Here is an 8,772-nt window from a genome sequence, read left to right on the forward strand (position 1 = left end):
TTGGGGTTGATCGTGGTCTAATACTGTTCTGGTCTCACATGGATTTGGTCCTAGCATGGTACAATCTATGTTGACTTGGCTAGGCCCAGGAAGGGTTGAGCCTAAGCAGTCTTTAGATTACAGCAGGCTTTTGTTCAAGATTCTAGAACTAACAGGTTTGGCCCTCAGCAGGTTAAGGGACAGTGCACATTCTATCTTAGCAAGGTTTGGCCCTCAGCAGGTTAAATGCCAGTGCACAGTCCAGGCATAGCAAGCTTTGGGTCTAGTGGCCTTTAGCCCACCCAGCCCTGGAGGAGCAAGCCCCAGACCAGGCACGCACTCCCTTCCCATGGCCTTGTGGCACCCCCACCCTCCTGACTCCTCCAGGACAGCCCTTCCGTGCCAGTCGCCGGCCCTGGGCCTTTCCCACCAGCCCCGCCGCCCACGCTGGGAACAGCCTGTGCTAGCGGAGGGGGCTGGGAGTGTGGCCCAGTACGGGCCCCTCACCGTGGGAGGCGTGGCCTGGGCACCCAGCCCGCCCTGTCCTGCGTGGGCTCCGCCTCGCCAGCCGCTCGCTGCAGGATGGCTGCAGCTCACGGCCCGCCACCGCTGATGGCTGCCATGGGCACGAGGGTCGAGGGCGGCTGTGGGGAGGCCGCAGGGCGGGAAAGGAGGGGGCGGAGTCAGGGGGCACCAGGGGGAGGTGCACAGTGTGGGAGCAGAAAGTGGTCCTGCAGGGGGCGCTGAGAGATGGGGGGGAGGGGAGTTATATGGAGGAGAAGTGAGGGGGGCCTGCAGGGGGCGCTGAGAGACAGGGGTAGGGGAGTTATATGGATGAGAAGTGAGGGGGGCCTGCAGGGGGTGCTGAGAGACGAGGGGAGGGGAATTATATGGAGAAGAAGTGAGGGGGACTGCAGGGCGCACTGAGAGACGGGGGGGAGGGGAGTTATATGGAGGAGAAGTGAGGGGGCACTGAGAGATGGGGGGAGGGGAGTTATATGGAGGAGAAGTGAGGGGGCCTGCAGGGGGCGCTGAGAGACTGGGGGAGGGGAATTATATGGAGGAGAAGTGAGGGGGCCTGCAGGGGGCGCTGAGAGACTGGGGGAGGGGAATTATATGGAGGAGAAGTGAGGGGGCCCTGCAGGGGGCGCTGAGACCTGGGTGGGAGACATAAGGAGAGGGAGGAGCGCCCTGCAAGGGGAGCTGAGGGGGGGTGTGGGGGGAGATGAGTAAGTAGAGGAAGTGGGAGAGGAGGAGAAGAAAGGGGGCGTCTTGGGGTGGGGATATGGACAAGGTGTGAGGGCGGGCAGACCTTAAAGGGTTCTGGGAGATGGGGCGGGGGTGGATGGAGAGAGCGGGAGTGAAGGGGAAGGGGCCCTGGAGGAGGCTGCGGAGCTCGGAGCAGGACACAGACGGTGGGTGGGAATGTGGACCGGGAGGACACATGGACACAAGGACGGCCGGGGGTGGAGGAATGGCGGCAGGTGGGATGGAGAAAGGGAGGGACCCCAAAATGGAAGTCAATGGGAAAAAAGTTGAGGGGTGCATGAGGGGGAGGAGCTGTGAGCGGCACGCTGTGGAGGGGAGGGGAGGTGTGGAGAGAGGCGCTGGGGCCCGAGGGTCCCCTGAGCGAGCCCCGGGGCGCTGGACCACCGCACAGCCCAAGGCTTTTCCAGCCCTTTCGACTTGACACAGTTCTTTCCGAAAGGCAGGTGGGAGGGAAAGTGGAAGCCTGAAGGCGAGCGCGAGCGAGCGGTGTATGGGGAAGAGTTAGGACTGAAAGGAGCCGCAACTCTGCGAATGGACTAAATGCCACTGAATTGTTCCCTTCGAAACGGTTCATTTCATGTTATGTGTGTTTCACCTCAAATTATTTTTTAGTGGGAATCAATCATTTTGATGGTCTCCAGAAGAACTTAGGTTCATACCTCCAACCAGATATAAAATAAATGCAAGCCTGGAGTCAATAGAAGAATAAAATAATTGAGGTTCACTGGTTTTTTTTAAGTTATGGGTTTACAACATTCCAGGAAATCGTTCTTTTCTGTTTCCACTTTTTTTCAGAATTCAAATGGAATTTTGTTTGCTGATTATGAATAAATATATTTGTATGCTGCGGGAGAAAGAACACAACTTAGTGGCGAAAGCAGAGATTTGGGGACGAGGGTGAGCTAGGCGTCCAATACTACTGCAGTGATGAAAAATGACCTCAGTGAAGAAATGGCTTTCATCTGGCCTTCCTTTATTTAAACATATCTTCCAACAACCAATGTTGGACTTTCTAACCATCAATAATCAGAGAACTTTCTGTATCCATAAAAGTACTTTCTGTATGTTTGCCGGTTCTCCAGAGTCCCTTTTCATAGTTCTTTGTATCTTGTTTGTACATAATACATACTCAATTTTTTTTCCATTTTCAGTATTACAAAGAATAGAACTAAATTCAGTTTTAAAAGAAGCTCATGTACCAGCAGTAATGCATTGTTAGATTCTTGGATCACTAGTTTTAACATTATGTCTGGGATTTCTGTTCCAGGATATGTACTATATGGAGAAGATAAATATTTGAAGGTCACTGGGAAAATACTGTGTTATAATTACTTCTTTTAAATCATTTAAACGAGTTTTCTGCTTGAACATTCACCACCTCTTTAGTGCCTTCTCGGGTTATAATTACATTATTGCTGTAACACTCATGCAGCTAGAAAGTTTTTTCAGTGTTCATATTATAGATTCATGTTTAAACATTTAAATACCTATCTAAAACACATGTTTTAAAGATGTAAGGCCAGTGGGAGGAGGGACATGGAAAGGGGAAACTGAGTTAGACTTGGAGGGGAAACGGGGTTTTAAAAAAGGAGAGAGAGACGGGAGGGGTGAACAGGAGGAGAAAGGCCTAGGAGAGGAAAGACGGAGAAAGCAGGGAAGACAAGACTGCAGTTTTCTAAACTTCTCTTCCCTTCACGAGCCTCCCTGTGTTGCCGAATAGTAGAATATTTGGGGGGAGGTTCCTCAAGAAAGGCGTGCCAGATTTCCTGCTAATGGGCCTGTGGAGCTTAGCAGATTGTTTAGAAAAGTAAGAGCTGTGATCCCATTTGTACTCTGAGCATGTGCAGCAGTTTCTACCAGTTAAACTTTCGATTTCTGCTTTTTAGGGGATCAAGATAGAGGACAGGCAAGTTACTTGCATTTAGTCTGGGATGAAATGAACAATTCACTTCTGGGCCCACACCCTTCTTGTTAAGTCTGAACTCCTCAAATTGGCTTCAGTTCTCTCCTTTATCTACCTCCACACACCTTTCCAACCTTTTCTCCTGCAATGCCCTATGTCTGCTCTGTTTTCAGACCCATCTCTTAGTTATCTCCAGTGGCCATGCTGGATGTAAGCTGTGCTGAGTGTCTCTTGTTCCTTGTATCCAGGGCTTCCCAACAGCCTTTGCTTTGCTCTTTGTAGCGTCACTGCTGAGTCCCAGAATCAGGAGAACCAGTGGTGTGGGCACAAAGCAGCCCCGAGAGCTAGAGCATAGCCCTGCTGAGAGCCGGGTCCTGCTTGCGATGAATACTTTTCCATCTCTTACAGATGCCTGGGTGTGGGGATGGGCCAGTGTGGGTTCTTCCAGGGCCTGTCGTAGAGCTGTTGGTCACTTGCCTTCTTCAGGTGACAGTGATATTTACTATGCCTTTTGGACCACGGTGTCAGGGGACTTCCACTTGGCGGACAGATGATTTTTACTTTCCCAGCCACCTGCCTGATGGGTTGCTGGCAGTCCGTGCTGCTGTGCTTGTATTTCAGGGTGGCGGTGGTATTGTTCCTTGACAGGTCCATGTCATCAGCTTGTCATCAATCAGTGTGGCTCAAAGGAAAGACAGGCCCTGTGAAGTGCATGGAAGTTAGGGGCTGCACCTGTATTTTTGTGTCCCCCCAAAATCTGTATCTTGAAGTCCCAACCCCCAGTACCTCAGAATGTAACCTTGTTTGGTGGGACCTGTAAGAGGTAAGTTAAGTGAGGCCCTATGAATGGGCTCTAATCCACAGACTGTGTTTGAGGTCGAGCCTCTGAAGAGGAGATTAAGTTAAAATGATGCTGAGAGGATGGAGCCTTAATCCTCTCTGACCAGTGTCCTTATAAGAAGAGAAAGAGACACCAGGCAAGCACACACAGAGAGGAAAGGCCAGGTGGGATCACAGCAAGAAGGTGGCCATCTGTAAGCCGAGGAGAGGGACTGCAGGAGAACCAAGCCTCCCAACACCTTGATCTTGGACTTTCAGATTCCAGAACTGAGAAATAAATTTCTGTTATTTAAACCACTCATTCTGTGGTATTTTGTTATGGCCGCTCTAGCAGACTAATGCAGGTTCACATTACACAAACTGGAGCAAGTGTAGACGGCCATGCTAGCAAGTGTAGACAGCTAGGCTAGCAATTGGCTGCTGAAGCAGATGTTGGAATACATTCTACTCAGTCAGCTCTTTTGTCTGAGAACGTTCCCCCCAGTGCATGCTCCAGACCAAGTGGGCATGGGGGCGGATATGCTGTCTAATGCTATTTGGAACTGTAAATGATTTAAACAGAGATATACAAAGTATAAATATAAGAATATTTTGAAACAAAAACTTCTATGGACAGCAGTGAACGAGCTGTCCAGTGTGGCTGTCATTTTCCTTAAAAAATATTCTAAGTCTTCTCACTGCTCCCAACGTAGTGTCATGAGGTTTACCACTTAATTTTTCCCTGGTTTGCTTAACTTGAGTGTGAAGTCTTTACGAGGTGCTTGGTGAGTACTCAAGTGTTTGAGGTACCCACGTGAAAAAGTAGTTCGGTAATGAGATGGTGAGTGAAGGCTGGAATTGCTGTAATGTCTGTGCAGGAAGGGGACCTTGAGCTGAGGATGAGTGCGTGACCTCAGTTATCTCTCAAATCTTCCAGAAAGCCAAGTGAGGGAGCCATGTCATAATCCTCTTGTTGCAGAGTGAGGAACGGAAGGGTTAAAAAGTTGACTCAAGTGATGGGAGCTGTGATTCAGAGCATCTTTGTCTTAAATAGTAGGTCATTTGCTATTGATTATGTTTCTTGTTTATTGCCACATGGGAAATTATATATGTATGTCTGTATATATAATATGTAATGTAAATCATAAGGAAGTTCCACCTGGGCAGGGATCTCAAAACAGTTGTATCTGAACTGCCCGGGATAGCACCTGGAACAGGGCCCTTAACAACTGTTTGTGGAATAGCTGAATGGCGGAGTCTGTTAGCTCTTAACCATTCCTTTTCAGTGCCACTCTGGCATAGGGTGGATCTGATTTTTATGTCCCATGGCCTTATATAAATAAATGCCATGTTGGGTTTTCTCTTGTTGCTCTGCAGTGGTATTTACCTGAACAATTGAATAATGTCTATGACCTCTTCATTTTAAGAAACGTTTAGGGAACTTTTTACTTCATTTAACAGTTGTTCACATGCAATAGGTATTTATAGTTATCCTGATACCTACATTGTTGGAAAATGGGGTGCATTGAAGGGTTTCCTGAAGTATAATCTGTCACCCAGAATTTCCCGCTTTGACACCGTATATGTCATATGCCTGAGGTAAAGAAAATTTAACACATCATAGGCCAGAAGGTAGTTCTTAGTACTGAGATTTGCTAGTACTGCCTCAACTGCAGGTGGTACTGTGATTACCTCCATTCTAAGAAAAAAAGAGCTGGAATGTTGATTGCTACATTGTCAAATATGAGAGTTGTTGAATTGTTGGAAGGAGACACCAAGTTTTTCTTCTGCATGATTGGTTTTTTTCTGTATTTATTTATTATTACTCTGAAGCCTGAACTGGTATGTAAACTATTATTTAATCCACTCTTCCAGTGGCAAGTTTGGCTCCTCTAAGTGTGACAAAGATAATTTGTATCCAAAAATTACATAAACAGTTTAGCTCTCTCTTGCCTAAAATGTTATTGCAATCACTCTGATTTCAACCAGCAGGTCGCAAAGGAGTGTTCATTTTGGAACATGTCAGTAACCTGTTGAACAAACATTGTTTTTATAGAGATCATTCTCCTTTGAACTTTGGTAGGAACACAGAGAGGATGTACTCTTATTTACAGGGCAGTTTAGCATTATTCTTGGACTTGGCCACAGGAGTGAGGATTTAGGAGACAAACAAAGCACAGGAGAGAATTTTTAAAACTGGTTGGCATGTTTATGAGGGTGAAGAGGGAGAATACAAGAATGGAAATTTGACTGTTATGTAAAAGTGTACCAGGTGTTCTGGAACTCTCTAGAAGTTTACCACTATAGCTTCTCTGTCTTCACACTCTCACTTAGGATCTCACCCAGTCTTGATGCTTTCAGTGCACAGTGCATGCATGATGGCTCCCAAATGTACCTCTCAAGTGGGGGCTGCTGCCCTGACTCCAGACTCTGGGACCCACCTGTCCCTCCCTGTCCCTGTCAAGGCATCTAGTGGGCAACGTAACTTGTCCAAAACAGAACTCTTGATCCCCTCCACCCTGAAACTTGTTTATCCTAGTCTACCCATCATGGTGAATGAGGATCCTTCTAGATGCTCTGGCCAAAAACCATAGATGTTTCTCTTTCTCTCACAACTGCATCCATTCCATCAGCAAGTGGATACCCTCAAAAGTATCCCCAGAATCTGACCACCTCTCCTTACCTCCCCTGCTCCACCCTGATCCAGGCCACCGTGGTACCACACCTCCACTCAAAATGTCACTGTGACCCAGGCAGAGCCCCCACGTGGGAGCTGGTGCCCCACCCTCTCTTCTCCTATCAGACTTCAGGGTGGACCATCCTCTCTTTCACCTGCTCCCACACATGCCCCTTGCTGTCCCTCAGGTTCCTCAAGACAGCTGTCACTGCTGGGACTTTGTATCTGCTGTTCCTTCCATGGAACAGTCTTGTCCCAGAGTAGCAAAACTTGTTCTTTTGGTGCCTGCAGATCTATGTTTGACTCCCCCCTCTCTGAGGCTTTCCTAGAACTCTCTCTTTAAAATCACACCCTCAATTTCCCTTGTCTGCCTAATTTTCCTCAGCATTTAAAAGTTGCAGGCATCTCCTCCAAAAATTGAATGCTTGTGGTCTGCTGACAATAAACATAACTAAAATGTACACTCCCCCAGGGCAAGGTTCTTTCTGTTTGTTTTCTGTTTGTTCTGTCCTCTATACCAGATCAATGCTTAGCACATGTGGGGTGACCAACAAGTGTCTGTGGAATGAATGATCCTGAACACACAGCTTTGAATTAATTTTATACAGTAATTTTACCTGGTTCTAAGAGCTAAGTGTTCAAAATAAATGTATAGTGGGTTTGGTTTAAGCTTTAGTGTAAGCTTAGTTGTCTATATTAATTTAACATATTATGCATCTTAGCACTTTAACTTCTCTATTTGCAGAAATTATAAAAGCTGTACATTATAATAAAACAATATAAGATAGAATCCCTAAACTAAAGCTGAAATATATTCATGGTTTACCTTTACTACTGAAAGTACCTCTGGCTTTTTATTGGCCCATGTTCCAAAGTATATTTCCTACAGAATTAAAATTCAGAATCATCACTCTGGAAAGGGGAAAGGATAATTTTCATTTGGAACAGAGGATACATTTAGGTTGATAAAGAGTTCATGAGAAGAGTTTGCTATGCCTTCCGTGCTGTGGGACACTTGCTGAAAACTCCTGTGCGGCAAACAAGCTTCTCCCCAAATTTGCGTCCTCACAGCTGTCCTTCTACACTGTCCCTGGGAAAAGCTAATTAAATATTTGTGAAAGGAAGGACAGAAGGAAAGAAAGAGCATGTGGCAGTGGACAAAAAGCCCTGGATGAGTAAGAGGGAGGCTGGAGAGGGCAGATAAACCAGGTCTTCCAGAGGATGACGCTCAGGCCAGAACATGCTCCCCGAGCCAGGGCTGCACCTCTGGGGGAGAAGACATTGTTCGGTGCAGCTTGCCTCCACAGTTTTCTCGACCGCAGAACTGCCGTGATTTAGGAATCGCTTTGATTAAGTTGCCTGAGGGTAGAAGGGGAGACCCCAATCAAGACACTAAAGCAGGTAGCCCAATTGCTTTGCGTTAGAAACGGAGAATTCATCTTTTTGCTTTTGCTTATTGGTGTTTTTGTGTTTGTTTTCAAAGGAGTAGGACACGGAAGGAAAAGAGCAGACAGGAAAGGGGAAAAGGGGGTGGGGGCAAAGAATACTACAAAATGGCTAAAATGTCATCTACAGCAGTTATCTTATCCAACAAGAAGTTGTGTGTATCTCCTCCAAGCTGTCAGCAGGCTCTGCAGCACATGCAAAGACCTTGGGGGAATGGTGTGTGTGTGTGTGTGTGTGTGTGTGTGTGTGTGGTGTGAAGTAAAGAAGCTGGCTTCCACATCTGCATGTGTGCAGTGCAGGAAAGGACAACATCGTGTGATGGGGAGAATGAGCTGCATGTGGAATTAATCCAGAACTGAGAGCTTGAACACAGTGTCTACCATAAGAATTGTTTGCTTTTGTTTTTATACTTTTTATTTTGAAAATAATTATAGCTTCACAGGATGCTGCAAAAGAGAAAAAGTATACAGGTGTTACAGGCACCCAAGGTCAGCTGTTCTCTGCTCAGAAACAAGTGACTTGTACATCCCAGATGTTGATGCGAGGAAAGAAGCTTTATTCAGAACGAGCACCTGAGGAGACAGACTCAGACTGTCTCAGGAGCCTCAGCAAGGTTTTTAAAGGGAAGAGCATGGGAAACAGAGGGGGAGGTTATTCCCGTCAGGGGGCTGCTACGTGC

Source organism: Cynocephalus volans, chromosome 1 (assembly GCF_027409185.1).
Source record: "Cynocephalus volans isolate mCynVol1 chromosome 1, mCynVol1.pri, whole genome shotgun sequence".
In the NCBI taxonomy this organism is placed as follows: domain Eukaryota; kingdom Metazoa; phylum Chordata; class Mammalia; order Dermoptera; family Cynocephalidae; genus Cynocephalus; species Cynocephalus volans.